This window comes from Miniopterus schreibersii (genome assembly GCF_964146895.1).
Source record: "Miniopterus schreibersii genome assembly, chromosome: 4".
Lineage (NCBI taxonomy): Eukaryota > Metazoa > Chordata > Mammalia > Chiroptera > Miniopteridae > Miniopterus > Miniopterus schreibersii.
In genome coordinates this window covers 40,508,443-40,526,406 of record NC_138105.1, presented here as the reverse complement: position 1 = coordinate 40,526,406, position 17,964 = coordinate 40,508,443, and positions in this window count along the sequence as shown.

The following is a 17,964-nucleotide window of genomic DNA, read 5'->3' as shown; positions in this document are numbered from 1 at the left end:
TGGTGGCAGGGTCTGTGGTCCCCTGTGTCTCCTTCCAGGAACTTGACGTCTGATAACAAGGTAGTTAATTTTCAATGATGTTAAAACCCAGCTCTGCCAGTTCCTGGGACCTGAAGTATGGTCATCATTCCTGAGGCAAACTCACGGAGAAGGGTCAGGCTCCGGGCACAGCAACCAAATCAAAGTGCCTCCTGTCCTTTGTCTGTTCTCAAAATGCATTTTCTTGTCTAAGCAATGGACCCATCCAGGCCCCAAGGTGTCTCTTATATTTTTACAGCTGTTTTTCTTCTTGCAGCACATCCTCCTGTTTCCCAGGGTCTATAAGAAAACCTCTTATCTATAGTTAGTAAGGTGAATAATCATTAAACAGCTATGGTCCTATTCCTACTAGGTGCCCTCCCCCCTTTCACAATCACAGTCAACAGAGCATGATCAACATCTCTGCCCCCAACAATTGGACACAAATGACATTAATAGACTATGTGTATGGCCTATTCTTAAAATTTATAGCACCTTATATTAGGTCTCAGACCACCTTATATTAGGTTTTCTATTACTGTAATAGCAAATTACCACAACCTTAGTGGTGTAAAACAACACACATTTATCATACAGTTCTGTGGGCCTGAAGTCTGACAATGGGTCTCACTGGGCTAAAGTCAAGATGTTACAGACAGGGCGAAGTTCCTCTCTAGATGCTCTAGGGGAGGATGTTTCCTTTCCTTTTCTAGCTTCTAGAGGCCACCTGCACTGCCTAGCTTCTTGTCCTCTTTCTCCATCTTCAAAGCCAACAGCTTCACATATCTCTTACTTTTCTTCCACCGTCATGTCTCTCTCTAACCACAGCTGGAAAAGGTTCTCTGCTTTTAAGTGCTCACGTGATTAAAGTGGGCCACCCGGACAATCCAGAAACTCTCCCCTTCTCAAGTCCATACCCAACACCACATGGTCAAAGCCCTTTTTGCCACGTAAGTTTCCAAGGATGAAGACATAGACATCTTTGGGGCTATTATTTTGCTTACCACACCCTTTTCTAAAAACGTAAGATGCACTGAGAAATGTATACAGGTAACTCCTGTAAAGCCCTTGTACAGGAGTCCTGTTGTTTTCAGTTAAAATCACCTCCTTTGCCCTCCTCTGCTCTCCCCTCCCCTTGCCTCCAGTTTTCTTCTCTAGGGATAGATATGGAAAGTGAGATGAACACTGTGCTTTTGTCTACTTATATTCTTTTTTATTTTTTAAAATTTATCTTTATTGTTGAAAGTATTACATATGTCCCTCCTTTTCCCTCATTGATCCCCTACACCTACATCCACCCCACCCTCAGATCTTCCCCATACCAGTATTTGTGTCTATAGGGTATGCATATAAGTTCTTTGATTAATCTCTCCCCACCCACTCCCCCACCCCTGCCTTCCCTCTGAGATTCCCTCAGTCTGTTCCATGCTTCCATGTCTCTGGATCTATTTTGTTTATCAGTTTATTTTGTTTATTAGATTCCACATATGAGTGAGATCATGTGGTACTTGTCTTTCTCTGACTGGCTTATTTCACTTAGCATAATACTCTCCAGTTCCATCCATGCTGTCCCAAAGTGTAAGAGATCCTTATTTTTACAGCCACATAGTACTCCATGGTGTAAATGTTCCACAGCTTTTTTAACCACTCATCTACTGATGGGCACTTGGGCTGTTTCCAGATCTTAGCTATTGTAAACTGCACTGCTATGAACATAGGGGTGCGTAAGTTCTTTGTGATTGGTGTTTCAGGTTTCTTAGGGTATATTCCTAGAAGTGGGATCACTGGGTCAAACGGCAGGTCAATTTTTAATTTTTTGAGGAAACTCCATACTGCTTTCCATAGTGGCTGCCCCAGTCTGCATTCCCACCAGCAGTGTACTAGGGTGCCCTTTTCTCCACACCCTCGCCAGCACTTGTAGTTCGTTGATTTGTTGATGGAGCCATTCTGACAGGTGTGAAGTGATACCTCATTGTGGTTTTAATTTGCATCTCTCTGATGATTAGTGACTGTGAGCATTTTTTCGTATGTCTATTGTCCATCTGTATGTCCTCTTTGGAAAAGTGTCTATTTAAGTCCTTTGCCCATTTTTTAATTGGGTTGTTTGTCTTCCTTTTGTTAAGTTGTATGAGTTCCTTATATATTTTGGATATTAACCCTTTATCAGATGGGTCATTGGCAAATACGTTCTCCCATACAGTGGGCTTCCTTTTCATTTTGTTGATGGTTTCTTTTGCTGTGCAGAAGCTTTTTATTTTGATGCGGTCCCATTTGTTTATTTTCTCCTGTGTTTCTCTTGCCCTAGGAGATGTATCAGCAAACATATTGCTGTGAGAGATGTCTGAGATTTTACTGCTTACTCATCTTATTTTCTCTTCTTTCAACAAAAATATCCCTCCCTTAGCCTTTGGTGGGAAAGTGAGGCTTCTTTTAGTCACTCTTCTGTTAGGATTTTCAGTCAGTACTTTTCTACCTCTTTGCCTCAGGGCTGTGCCTATTACGCAGCTCCCTGTCCAATGAGATTGTCATACCCGCCTGGACATTGTGAGTACTTTGGTAGTGGACATTTAACCAAAGTTGGGCCAATCTGAATACTTCTCTGGAATTTTTTTCCTAAGTGGCTCTGTGGGGGAAAATTTCTCTTTCTTTGTTAAGAGAAAGCTAAAAGTATATGGCTCAGAGCTGCTGGTTCTATGTCTCTCACCACCTGGAGAAACTAAGGCTGATGAGAGGTAGGAAGAGATGATGCTGGTGAGTTACTCCTTGACTTTATCCCTTAAGGTCTTGTTTCCTCTTTGAGTCTATAAATTATTTACACACATTTGTTTCCAATAAATCTCCCTTTTGCTTAATCTAGTTTGTTTAAGGTTTGTTTCTTGCAATTAAAAGAGTCCCGATTAATATAGGTTGTTTTCTCTCCTAACGCTTATGTCCACTAGCTCTATTATTTATTCTGTTAATTCATTGTGTTTAAAAGCTGGATCTAAGGTCAATGATATCTCCCATGGGAAAAAAATTAAAAAAAAATAATCAGAAGAAATTCCGAAATGAGTCCACATGATATTGTTTATGTTAATTCTTTGATCACACTCTCTGAAAAAACTTACCCCTGTTTCACAGTCCATCTTGGATTATGAAACTCAGCTAATAAAAGAGGATTGTAAATACAGATGCCACTAATCCCATTACTACAATGACAGTAATATAAAAAGCTTGAGATCTGAATACTTCTGTTTCTATCAGTTTTCCACAGTGAAATTAAAATCCTTAAAGTGAAATCTGCCTTTTCATTTTTGTTATTTTTCTTCTGGAACTTATATTTTCCCAAGAACACCTTCAAAAGCAAATTATTCTAAAGCCAGATCTCTCATGCTTTCCATTTTTCTAAAGTTCAATCAGTTACATAAGAACATTTCTACTGCAACACCATACCTAGAACATTCTGATCCAAATACAGGAATTGCTAATTTTGCTTTACAACTTGGATCTTCTCAACAGGATAGTTCTAAGACTCAGCAATAGCTGTCTCTTTGTGTCTATTACTGACATACAAGCAGAGGCCAGGCATGCACTTCCTAATGCATTGCAAAGTACAGCTCCAGAAGGGAATTGGTAGATAGACGGATGTCCAGCCAGTATATGAGGCCAAGCTACTTACTTCTTGTTAAAACACAGAACAACTGCCAACTGGAGGTGCTGAACTACATTGACATTTACTACATTTACAGAGGAGGATACCTCTTCTATATTCTGGTTAATTATGGAAATAATTCCTCATCTCTAGCCTATGAAGACCACCACCACGAAACAAATTTAGCTTGCTACTCAGAAGGAGGCACTTTCACCTGCTGCTAAATTGGGAATTTGTCTCAGTCTCCCTGGATAAGAGTCACATTTCATGCAGTAAATCAGAACTAGAACTGCCTGGTCCCCAGGTAAGTGGGGATAGTACACGTCAGCACAGGTGTTTTAATTCATTTGCTTGTTTTGTTGTTCACCATGTACTTGCTGAGCACAAGCTAGGTACACGGTATATACACATGTGGACAAAACAGACCTGATTCCAGCTCTCATTGAGCTTGTTGTCTAGTGGGAGACATAGACAGCAAATAAGTAGCAAATGAAATTATAATTAAAAATTACTCTGTGCTATAAAGAAAAAGGCAGGTTGCTGCAGAGAGAATAAGGGGATGAGATACTGTAGGCTGGGTATGAGGAAGACTTCTAGAAGAAGGTGACGTCTAATCTGAGATCTGAATTTGCTGGACAAAGAGGAGCTACACAAGGGGAAACTATTAGGAAGCAGGTCCCAGGCAGGAGGAGGAACACCCAATGTTAAGCTTCGTTCGTTTACCACTTTGAACACTGGTCCATATCCCTCCAATTTAGATTTGTTCTATTGCCCTACCTCCTCAGTAAGTATTCTCTTAGAATTGGCAGAGCTGAACTTTTGCTAATGAAGCGGTCTATGTGTCCTGAGTGTCAAACTGCTTTTTTAATCTCATCCTGAGCTTCTTTCTTCTTTGGTTAAAGGAGAATCGGTCCTCCCTTGGGCTTTCCTTCAATCGCACTGTTCCCTCTCCAAACGGAGGCCCTGGTCTTCCTTAGGAAGCAGAGGAGTATCTAATTTATCACCGTCACTCGAGATTTAATACTTCTGTGGCAACTCCGCAGACTGTGAGCATGTGTAAAAGTTTTATTTCAAATTTGCCATAGGGAGAAGACTCCGTAGAAAACCAATCCAAGGAGTTCCTCTTGGTGGAGGTCTCTTTGGGGAGAAATAAATGATTAAGTAATGATTGTTAGATCAGACTTCTCCCAAGACGAATGTAAGCTGACTGGTGTTACTCTAATTTCTCAAAAGGAGTTTGAATGTCATTATCACCCGTCTGAAAATTGCTCCAGCATTTTATCATGAATACTAGATATTTCCCAGAAGGTGCTGCTAATTACGTCACACCCCGGAATGTGAAGACTGTGTCACAGTCCATGTTGCATCCTCAGCACAGAGAACAATACCTGCCACCAAGCAGGCCCTCCATAAGTATTTGTGAACTAAATGATTAAAATTCTAGCAATGAATCTCACTTGGCATCTTCAGAAGCATGGCGGGATCATTATGCTAGATATGCCCCGAAGGATGGACAATTATCAGAATCATGTAAAGGATTTTCAAATATGCAAACAACATGTAAATAAGGAGTCTCTTAGAGAGGAAGCCATGGTCCAGTGGGAGGGGCAGTGGGGTGTCAGTGCAAGTGAGGCTGAGCACATCAGGGACTGACTGGGATAAAAACATCTAGGCAGAGAGCTCATGGGAAGCTCCTCATCAATACGTTCTAGGAAGAAGAAATTTGTGTTCATAGTAAACAGAAGAACCTTAGAGTGATTTTTTGTTTCTCTAGGAATAGAAACAGAGGCTAATAATTACTATTTAAGAAAGCAAATAACACCTCTGGATTTGTGGTTGTCAAAGAAAAACATCCATATATTAAAATACTTATGCTATTTTCACTACTGTCTCACTGACAGACTTTATCACTTGTACTGGTTTTGAGAAGCAATAAAACAAGATGAAATGATTTTATTTATTTTTGGATGTATGCTAAGGATATTTTTATCTTTAGTCAAAGACTAATTTAAAAAGCATATTATTTGGTATGGGGGTAGTTTGAAATAAGTAAAAAAATTAAGTTTCTATTTGTTCAATTAAACATTAAGAATAGACAAAAATAAATAACATATATAGTATATTAACAGCTTAGGGAAATTTGAGAAGAAAATAAATATTTAGGGCAAAGAAAGGAAGACATTCCACACACGAAGGAGAAAGAGGAACAGGAATGCTCACAGGAGCGCAAACTTGCACCCGGAATGGGCCTGGCAGATAACAATGCTGGCGGAGAGGGCTGCGTGGGGACTGAGGGGATGTGGGATGTCGCTCTATCTAGAGAGGCTGAAGCTGCCTAGGGCCAGCTCTTTGTTCCCATGGACCCGGGGCTGTGTTGCCAGATCTTCAGTTTGTTTTTAAGAGATACCTGAAATATGGAATGTCAAGTCTTCTTATTTTTAAATGTTGGCATCTGTTTCAGGTTTTTATGAAACTCAGAGCAATTCATATAAAATATATCTTTAGGGTTGAATTCTTTAAGGGAAAGAGGGAATGGTAGAGAAATGCATAGGAATTTTGAGGTAAGAGGGGAAAGTGGAAGACAGCCAGGCAACAAAAAGGAGGAATGAATAAGAGGGGGAGACTAAGTGATAAATAAAGGCCTTTTCTTTTTTTTTGGCTTACCCTGCCTCGTCTCCCTCTCAGACCACCTACTCAAAGCCTGGATGAGATCAATCCTTCCCAAGGCCTCTGCTCCTGCTTCTGTTTCCCTCTCCCTCTCCATGCTCTTGGTGAAATGTACCCCATGCCTCCTAAGTGGTCCCACCAGCTCCAAAGGTGGCATCCACAAATTCTGTGATGGTTTTGCACATTCATCAAAAGTTCCACACAATTGTCTTTTGATCTGTCTGATTTCAGGTTTGTACCTGGCTTGGCATCCTTCCAGAGTCTCCCTGCTCCCTTTAGCTGAGCCAGCTTTCTAGTCTTTGAGAAATTAATTTCTCTCATCTCTCGCTCCTTTTCTTTCTCTCCATGTTCTTTTTTCCCTCCCTACTTTCTTTCCTTCCTTTTAAATAATTCTCAAATAACTCTTTTAAGTGGAAAAATCTGCTTCCATAGTCCCTTTACCTTGTCTCAGGATGGACACACACACACACACACACACACACACACACACACACACGGTATTTTAAAATTTGACATACATTTATCTTAGGTTTTCAATAAAGTGTTCACAAATGCTTTCCAGCTTCCTGTGGGTTATTGAATTTTTAAATGCTATCATTCAATTTCCCCCTAACTAATCTCCATAGATTTTTCAGGTTCTTTTTCTAAAATTAAATAACTGGGATAGATTTTTGTTTCATTTTGATTTGTCTCTCCCAGTGGTATGCTCGATTTAATTGGTATGTTTACAAATATTCATTTAGGGCCTGCAATGTAATGCACTGGGCAAGGGAACAGGCACCCAAAGAAGAATGTGGCATAGCTTTTGTTCTCAAGTTGCTTATAATCAAGATGGGAGATAAGATATCACATAAAAAAAAACAATGATAAAGGTCGTGTATGCTAAGTGGTAGAAAAGTGATATAAATGACTACTATGGGAATTCAGTGATAAGAACGATTATTAGAGCCTGGGATAATTAGAGAAAGAAGGGCAGAAGCAAATGCTCATTGAGTGTTTATTATGTTCTAGCATTTTCCATGTGCCACTTTTTGTTATTTAATTATTTCAACAAACTGGTGTTGTTTATATTGTTACCTCTTTTTCAAACTGATGAAATTAGGACTAGAGAGTGGTCAAAGTGATAACCTCAAGAACACAGAGCTAGTAAATTCAGATCCAGGATTTGAAATAAATAGTTCTGACATGTTTGGGAAGTGAAGAGTCTAGGAGAAGTGGAGGGTTCTTATGGGGTATAGTAGAGATAAAAGTTTTAATGATAAAGACCCAATTGGGCAATGTTTTGAATGCCTGATTCTCAGTGTGTGCTTAGTGCATACTAGAATACTGTTTAATTCAACTGAATATTATATGTTATTTTATTTATTTATTTTTAAAATACATCTTTATTGATTTCAGAGAGAGGAAAGGAGAGGGAGAGAGAGATAGAAACATCAATGATGAGAGTCATTGACTGGCTGCCTCCTGCATGCCTCCGACTGGGGATCGGGCCTGCAATTCGGGCATGTGCCCTGACCGGGAATCGAACCCCGAGTGCCCGGATCCCAGGTCGATGCTAAACCGCTGAGCCATGCCCAGCCGGGCATATATGTTATTTTAGAAAGATAACAAATCTATTAAAATATTATTTCAAAAAGGAATTTTAGAAAATACTTTTTACATACATTTTGCCTAGAAATTCCTGGTCTATGTACCATCCTACAGAAATACTGACAGAAGTATGTAAAAAATGTATCTAGAAGGTGTTTATTATAACATTGCTTTTAATTAATTAATTAATTAATTAATTAATTTTTAAATCCTTACCCAAGGATACGTTTGTTGATTTTTAGAGAAAGGAAGGGAGAGAGAGAGAAAAATTGATCTGTTACCTCCTGTACACACTCCAACTGGGGGTCCAAACCACAATCCAGGTATGTGCCCTGATTGGAATTCGAACCTGCAACCTTTTGGTGTATGGGATGACACTCTAACCAACTGAGCTACCCGGCCAGGGCTAACATTGCTTTTAATAGTAAAAAAAAAAAAGGGATTAACTTATGTGCTAGAGACTGGCTGTATATTCATCAAGGTTTCTTTTACTTCCTGGGCCCAAACTCAACAAATTTTCTAGCCTTCTTGGTGGGCTATGTGACTAGTTCTTGACAGTAAAGCAGGAGTAGGAAAAATAAACCACTTCCAGTCCAAGGCAGTGAAGAGCGGGATGCCTTTGCACTTTTTCTCTCATCCTCCTGTGAGCTGAGTGACCTTGAAGAAGAAAGGAGACTGATCCCTGAAGGGCTGCATGTCCTACTGTGACCTGAGGTCAGCCATAAACTTTACTGGGTTAAACTGTTGAAGTTTCAGCATTGTTTGTTATACCTTTTAGCCCATCATAATGAATGAATAAAATCTGATGTATGTCTAGGGGACTGATTTAATAACTTGTGGTACTTTTATATTATGGACTACTATGTGGCCGATTAAAATAATTGGGTATATATATATATATATATATATATATATATATATATATATATTTTAAATATCTTTATTGATTGCAGAGAGAGGAAGGGAGAGGGAGAGAGAGAGAGAAATATCAGTGATGAGAGAATCACTGATCGGCTGCCTCTTGCACATGCCCTCCTGGGGATGGAGCCTGCAACCCGGGCATGTGCCCTGACCGGGAATTGAACCTCGGTCCCCTGGATCATAGGTCGAGGCTCAACCACTGAGCCACGTCAGGCCAGGTATATTTTTGGAACAGTCATGGAAATATCTCCAGGCTACTCTGTTAAGTATGAAAAGCATTTCAAAAATAGTGTGTATGATATCCCACTTATAAATACTTGCCACCCCAAACTCTGTGTGTGCGTGTGCATGTGAACACACGTGTAGGGGAATGGTTGAAAGGATACTGGGCCTGAACAAGGAGGTCCTTCAAATTTTGCCCTAGGTACTGTATTACTTGAACTTTTAATAGTGAAAATGTATGCATGACTTTTATAAATAAAAAGAAAAAAATCCATTCAGACAGTTTTACAGACTTGTGGTAAGGTTCAATTAATATAATTGTAAACATTCTTATGAGAAAGTCCTAAATATATATGAGAAAGTGCTAAATATATATGAGATTTTTATTATGATGAACCTCTTAAATATCTATTGTTAAGATGTTTATTTAGATTTCTGACCAATTTTTTTTTTGTACCATAGGACCATTTTAAAAAATTGCAGGTTGCTATCAAGAAAACAAACAGTCTAATTAAATTGCCAGAGGACCTGAGCAGACACTTCTCCAAAACCGACATGCAGATGGCCATTACACTTACGAAAGGATGCTCAATGTTACTAATCATCAGAGAAATGCAAATTAAAACCACAATGAGATATTATCTCATACCTGTCAGAAGGTTTATCATAAATAAATCAACAAACAAGTGTTGGGGAGATGTGGAGAAAAGGGAAGCCTCATGCACTATTGATGGGAATGCAGACTAGTACAACCACTGTGGAAAACAGCGTGGAGGTTTCTCAAAAAATTTAAACTGGAACTGCCTTATGACCCAGTGATCCCACTTCTGGGTATATATCCAAAGAAACCAGGAACACTAATTAGGAAGAATATATGCACCCCTATGTTCACTGTAACATTATTTATAACAGCCAAAGTATGGAAGCAATCCAAGTGCCCATCAGTAGACAAGTGGATAAAAAAGCTATGGTACAATTATATAATGGAATACTACTCGGCCATAAAACAGAACAAATTCTTACCATTTGCGACAGCATGGATGGACCTAGAGAGTATTATGCTAAGTGAAATAAGTCAGTCAGAGAAAGACAAATGCCATATAATTTCACTTATATGTGAGATCTAAAGAACACTATAACTGAACAAGCAAAACAGAAACAGATTCATAGACACAGAAACCAGATGGTTGCCAGAGGGAAAGGGGTGTTGGGAGACTGGGAGGGAAAGGTGAAGGGATTGAGAAGTTCAGATAGATAGTTACAGAATAGTCACTGGATATAAAGTCAGCACAGGGAATATAGTCAATAACATTGTAATAACTATGTATGGTGCCAGGTGGGTGCTGGAAATATAAGGGGGAACACTTTGTAAAGTGTAGGATTGTCTAACCACTATGCTGTACACCTGAAACTAATACAAAATAATATTGAATGTAAACTTCAATTGAAAAAGAAAATTTTAAAAAGTTACAGGTTCTAGGCTATCTAAGCTGCTTAGAAAAAAAATCACTGTGACTGCAATTTGAGATGTCTCCTGTCCTCTCATGCTTTTTGCCTCACTCGTTCTCGTCTTCCATCTGGTTCTTCTAGAGATAACATATTACTGGGGGAGGGAGAGAGCTCTCTTTCCTTTGAGAGTAGCAGAGAAACTTTCCCCCAGTTAAATAAAAAGATTCATAAATGGGGCGAAGAGGTGCCAGGCGGCAGCGCTTTTCAGCTCTCTGCTTTGGGAAGAGCGGCAGTGAATAGTGAGGATGTGATAAGGTCCGGAGGAGCACTAGCTATTTCCAGCTGATGAGGAGGCCTGAAGGCAAGCTGAGGTTGCCTGTTTAATTAGTTTGGGCAGGAATGGACTCAAAGGCATCGTTTATGACTTTGTTTGTTTGTATGAGGCTGTAGTAGCCCCCACATTTTGGCTAGATATGCCCTACTCTTAGCTGTGGCCTTTCTGAGGCCACGTAGGGAAACAGCTGAAATGACACTGAATGCTTAGAAAGCTGTGTGAGATCGATGGGTGGTCAGAATCCCAGCGTTGTGCGATCTCTGGAACGTCCATTCTGCTTACGAACCAGCCAGGCCTCGCAGAACGTCTCCCTCTGCACACACAGCTAAGGGTCTGGCTAAGACTCAAGAGGACTCATGTAGATTTAGGTGTTGCCTTCTCTGCTTGGCTCCCTCCTCTCTGGCACCAAGTACAGCACATTTCTACTGTCTCGGCAACCCCCAATTCCTATATTTATATTCTCTTCCTAGTGGGACTGATTTAGGCTCTACTTCTCTGTGAGGCAGTTTGAAAGTGTCCCCACTACAAAACAAAGCCAGGGTGAGAGTAGAACTTGCCTTATGTGTTCCCACTCTCTCCTATCACAGTCCCATGCTTTAATTGTTTAATGCTGAAAACCTTTACTCTGTGTGTTTGTCCTGCTTTAGTGTTATTTACGGCTGGAGGGTAAGTCTGATACCTATTACCCCATTGTGGCTGAGCTTCCAGGGGACAACTGGAATCAACCATTGTTTTTTCTTGTGCCACTGTCATGTGTGAATGTGACACAAGGAACTTCTACATCTTGTCACTAACATGGAGATGAACCTACAACCTGGGAAAGGTGAAACCCAGAGAAACTGAGCCCAAGATGCTGGACCAGGCTAAACTTGAAGAATACTCTCTCCCTGGATTTTCAGTTATGTTAAGATATAAAAATCTTGATTGTTAAACTTAATTTGAATGCCATTTTATGTTACTTGCAGGCGAGTTGTTTTAACTGATGTAAGCCCACAAAAATATACAATTTGCATATATACATTTTTAAATTTTTACCCGAAGATATGTTCTTATTGATTTTTAGAGAGAGAAGGTATGTGTCCTGACCAGGAATCAAATCTTCAACCTTTTGGTGCACAGGATGATACTCCAACCCACTGAGTCACCTGGCCAAGTCTATAATTTCTATTTTTAAATTAATATTTAAATCGTGTTATAACATACTGTGAAAGAATATTAAAATTTTTTTGTACTGACGTTTTATATGTCCAACATTATATAAAATAAATACTCCATTGGCTGGGGTTAAATACAATAGATATTTTTTATAAAAGTCAGCTTTTGTACTAATTAATCCCTCAATACTTTTGACATTGCACAAATATTTAACACTCTGTGAAGCATTGGGGATAAAATGGTGAAAAAACAATGATGCATGAGTTTGTGTCTATAAGCACTTATGTGTATATATGCCTAGAGAAAGCTCTAAAAAGATTGAAAGAAAATGTCAAAAATAGTTAATTTGGATAGTAGGATTATAGATTATTTCACTTTCTTTTTGATTCTAAAAAGTAATCTATTTCTGCTTGAAATTTTATAAAATCTTATTTTGGAATTTAAAGTTTTGTTTAATTTATAATTAATTTAGCCTATTATATATATTAATTTTGCCTAGAATTTGGTAAGCCTTTTAAATCTATCACTGTCTATACTTTAATTTTTTTACTTTAGGGCATTTTTTTTTTCCCTTCTAATAAATTTTTCACAATTCCTTCTGTTCCAATTCTTCTGACTTCTTTTTTAGTGGTGATGGCTATGCAAATGATGAATTTTCTCTTTCACTGTAGCTATCACTTAGAGAATTTCTCTAGGTTGTTACTGATTAAGTTTTATGCAGTTTTAATTCTGTACTTTACATGCTCCAATGCATATTATAATTATTCTACATTTTATTGTGCTTTTTTGAGGGTTTCCTTGTATTTTTATTTTTCTCTGCCAGCTCAATTTTTATCTCATGTCTTTCTCTTATTCACTGAATCCATGATTTCTTATATTTTATGAGATTTAAAAAACCCAGAAAAAATATAAACTTTTTAATTTATTGGATAACTATTATGTAGAGGTCAACATCTCTATGTATTTTTAAGGCAATAGCTAAGTTCTATCTTCTATATCACAGAGGGTTTTTTTAAATTTTATTTTAAAAGTACCCTTTTACCCATTTCTTTCTGATTTTTCAAACTTGAATGAGAAATTATTCTCTGGGCCTGGTATTTGTAAAGTAATGTGATAGTTTCATTCCCTTTGAGTTTATATATTACCCACACCTTTATTGCTAGAATTCCCCTATCAGCTCTTAACCTGACAACTAACTTCATGAGTACAACCTCCAGCATATTTTTGGTGTATCGGAGACATTCATTTAGGATGGCTTTGTTAGAGTGGGAAATTTCTTCTGCTCTCAGTTTTTACTGTTAAAGTATAAGGAAGTAAACTTTTGGAATTTTCAAAAAATATTTTGAAATTTAATTTGTTACAGATAGTACATGACCAGTGTGACCTCTAGAGGGCGTGCTTCACTCTGATCTAACTGACCTTAATTTGCCAAAAAAAAAGCAGGCATCACCACCTCCCTACTAAGTATTCAGCACTAGAAGGTGTTTTTCCTGAACGGATGTAGAAAGAGAGGTAAAGGTGAGCATGATGGGGAAATCTGCAGTTTTAAGTAGTTAAATGGTAGGTCATCCAATTCGTTTCTATAAAACTTAATAGCTGTATCAGAGGTCTTGTCAATGATAATTTTATAACCTATGTAAGCTAAAATTGGGGTAGATAACTCATCAATAATTTATTTTCACATGTTTCTATTTCTCCTACAACTCTCATCATTTTTTTCTTTTTCTTTTTGTATGGGAAGATAAAGAAATATCTGCCAGTTTCAGTTAGTCAGCATCACCGTGACGTAAATGTTCTAATATTTCACCTCGATGTTGTTTTAAGCTTCTTTACGTTTTGGAGAGATTAGTTCTTATTTTTTGAACTAAACAAAAAAGGAATAGATGTGAACTTCAAGCTCACAATCATGCAGAACTGTCATTGGCATTCCCAAAGGGGCCTAATTGCCTGTGGGAAAAACTTGTTTTGTCTGCAAATCATCTGAATATTCATCAAAATTCATAGAAGTCAATTTTGTGTCTCACTCTGGGTAGTGAGACTGTTTCTTAGGCCTCCCAGGAGCAAGTAACGTGTAGAAATGGTCACTTAGAGTGTCTTTAAACAAATGCCGTAGATGCTTGTGGAAAGTACGAACATTTCTAGCAGCTTAATGATAATGCGTATCCTTTCTCTACTGCAAACCCAAAATGCTTCTCTCGCATATGCTCTCAGGGTATAACCTCTTACAGGCTTTGCAAAAGACACCCAGGAACTGAGAGGGTGTATTTGCCTTGGCGTTGGATGTCACATACAGGAGTACCTCATTTTACTGCACCGTGCTTTATTGTGTTTTGCAGATACTGCATTTTTAAGAAATCGGGGGTTTGTGGCAACCCAGCATTGAGCAAGTCAATCAGCACCGTCTACCAACTGGCTCGGATGGTGGTTAGCATTTTTTTAGCAATGAAGTATTTTTTTTTTTTTAATATATCTTTATTGACTTCAGAGAGGGTAAGGGAGAGGGAGAGAGAGAGAGACATCAATGATGAGTCATTGATTGGCTGCAGCCCGCAACCCGGGCATGTGCCCCAACCGGGAATCGAACCCCGATCTCCTGGATCCTAGGTCGACGCTCAACCGCTGAGCCACGCCCGGCTGGGCAGCAATGAAGTATTTTTTCATTAAGGCATGGACATTGTTTTTCTAGGCAGTGCTATTGTACACTTAATGGACAACAGTATAATGTGAACATAACTTTCATATTCATGAGAAACAAAACTATCACATGAATTTTTTTATTGAGATACTCACTTTATTGCAGTGATCTGGAACCGAACCTGAGATGTCTCTGGGGTCTGCCTGTATTTGTACTCTTAATCTATCAGAATAATCCATTTAGCATTTTTCAGATGTGAATCCCTTTTGTATGTGGGCCCAGGACTATCGCATTGTAGAGCAGGCTTTTATTCCAGAAGGAAGCAGCACATGTTTCCTCATTGATCTGGTTCTAGTTCTCTCACCCTCCCCTTGATCTTTCATAGTCTCACAGATCCTGGTTCTCATGTGATGACTCAACTACATCAGTGGCAGTTGTGTTCTCTCTGATCTCCGACTATGTGTGTCTACTTTTGATCTCTAGTTCCAAATTGGTTATCAGTTTCCAACCTTCCCTAGTACCCGATCTCTAACTTTTGTCCAAGTTGTACCTTTGGTTATCTGAATTTGGTTCCACTCTTTTTTTTTTTTTTTTTTTAATATATCTTTATTGATTTCAGAGAGAGGAAAGGAGAGGGAGAGAGAGAGACAGAAACATCAATGATGAGAGTCATTGATCGGCTGCCTCCTGCCTGCCCTCAACTGGGGCTCAAGCCTGCAACCCGGGCATGTGTCCTGACTGGGAATCGAACCCCGATGGCCTGGATCCCAGGTCAATTCTCAATAGCTGAGCCAGGCTGGCTGGGGTGTGGTTCCACCCTTAATTCTGTGGTCTCAACTGCCGAAAGGCGTGGAATAATAAAACCACTGGTAAATTTATATTTAATGCACATGTATGTTTAGGTGTGTGCATGTGATTGTACTACAATTAAACAAAGTGTAGATAGTGTGAACTTTCTAAATCATGTCCAAAAACGAACTACCATTTAAATAAAAATTTAAAAACACACCCAAAATACATAGTACTTTTCTGCTATGCCCTTCTCTCTGTGACTTCCAAAAACTCAGAAAATTCTTTAAAGACATCAGTATTGCAGAAATGATGATTCTGCATTTTCAAGTGCTTGGGTTGCCTCAGGGTCTATCCCAAGACCACACAGGTATGCACCTCCTTCATTAAGTTAGGGATTATTAAAGAATATTTTATCTTTGTTATATATACCCCCACAGCCTGAGAAGTAATAAAACTACCAAATTAAAAGTATCATTAGATAGAGGGAGAAAGGGTGAGAAAGAAGAGGATTGGAAGGTGTTATTTATTTTGGGGAAACTGATGCATTAGAGAAAATACATTCTCCTTTAAAATAAATAATGGGGTTAGCTCAGCTTAGATGGTCTCTGGGAATGAATGACAAGGTTCTTTTTGGAAAACTTACTTACAATTTCTGTCCTCATAACATTTTTCATTCCCGTGAAAAATGTATGAGTACAAGGTAATTTTATATATTTCCTTTTTGAAATGTTGATAATATAATTCTAGGGAGCAAATGAGTCATGAAGGTGCAGGTGCATGACATTTAATAATGTGGAATATTGTACTATAATTTTCTAATGTGATAGATATTGCTATATTGGCACTCATATTATATTAATATATCAAAGTAACACACTGTACACCTTAAACTTACACAATGTCACACATTCAATTTATTTAATTAAAAAAGAAAAAAAGAAGAAGAAATTGGTGACCTTCATCTTGTACAGTTAGCATTTAATACATATAAGGGGAGAAGCCAGAGCAGAGTCCTTAACACAGGGGCTAGTGACTGGTGGCTGACAGGTCTGTTATGAAAGGTAGCTATCGCTGCCATTTTAATTTCAATATACATGATAATTTTTAAACTGTTCTTCTCTATTTTGCTTTAAATAAAATTAAAAATCTTTATTTCTTTGTGTATACTTAAAAACTTCTAATTTTTGCAGATATGTTATTCTTCCCGGTCTCGCGTTTGGAACTCCTTGCTCTTGTGTCTTGATAAGTTAGCCACTTTCTGTTGGACCAACTGTTAGCTGCTTACATTACAAAATTAGCATTTTTGGGTTTTTCATCTTGTTTTTGCTTAGTTTGTCCTTTTGCTTTTCAATACTCCATCCTTTCTCGGTTATTGTGATTTTCCTCCTTTGAACTGATTTGTCATCGCTCTCCCAGCTTTATTACTGTCATTCATTATTAATGTAGCACCAGAGATGCGCTTTGTATTTTATATGGTTGTTAAATACCAATAAGATGGGTAATTGCTTGGCGGGTAGAGCTTCCTACCTCAGAGTATTATGGGCTCAGAGCACCTGCGATACCTGAAGAGCTATGACAGTTCTAATGGAGGCAAAAGGCTTTCAGGGAAGATTGCCAGTATGAAGAGGTCACAAAGTGCCCACTTTATGCCATGGCGATAAGAATACCACGTCTGATATTTACTTATTATATAGAAGTGGTGTACCTTCTAATCCTTTAAAGTTGTATGTCAGTATGCATTGATAGGCATAAAATATATATTTATAATCTCATATATTTCCTCCTCAAATAGTAGGGTAGTTGAAAGAAAAATCACTGTAGCTCAGAACCCCAGGGGCAGCAAGTAAGAAAACATAATGTTCGATTTGCAGAAAGCTTCCAAGCTTGCTTCTGTGTACAGTAAAATATTTTACTGAGCAAAGTAAATCAGTAAGGAGGAGGAAACATAACGTGAGAGAGAATACATATGCTTAAAACTCCAAAGATGCTCTTCAACACATAAAAAGGCCAGACAAAACCCTAAAGATCTGAATTTGCATTACTCTCCATAATTTGTTTGAGAAAAATTAATTCAATTTTTAGTGCCAGAATTAAATTAAGATATTTATACATGGCTGCAGTCTCAATATTCTCCTGAGAGAGCAATTAAATTCACAAAATAAACCCACCACTTGTAAACATTCAGCCAAGCTCTTGCCAAGCACTTTGCCTGTGATCTTCACCTTCCATAAGCAGCTGAAGCTCTTGTAATTTTAAATCCAAAATTTAAAAAAATGTTTTGGAATTCTTCCTGTGGTGTGAACTTTCTGGATTCTTTCCAATTATCTTTGCCCAGTAACCCTACAGTGTTTGTTCCTGTGCCCTTGGGTGTTTATATAGAGAAAGCTGTTAAATCAAGGTGCGATCCTTGTTTTGTAATGGAGGCTGGTCCAGCAATCAGCTCATGTCTGAAAGGTCACAATATTAGCATACTAACTAATTATTTTTTGTTCTGTTCTCAACATAATAGTTTTAAATTTAATATATTCAACTCGTAGTCTCATTGGGGGT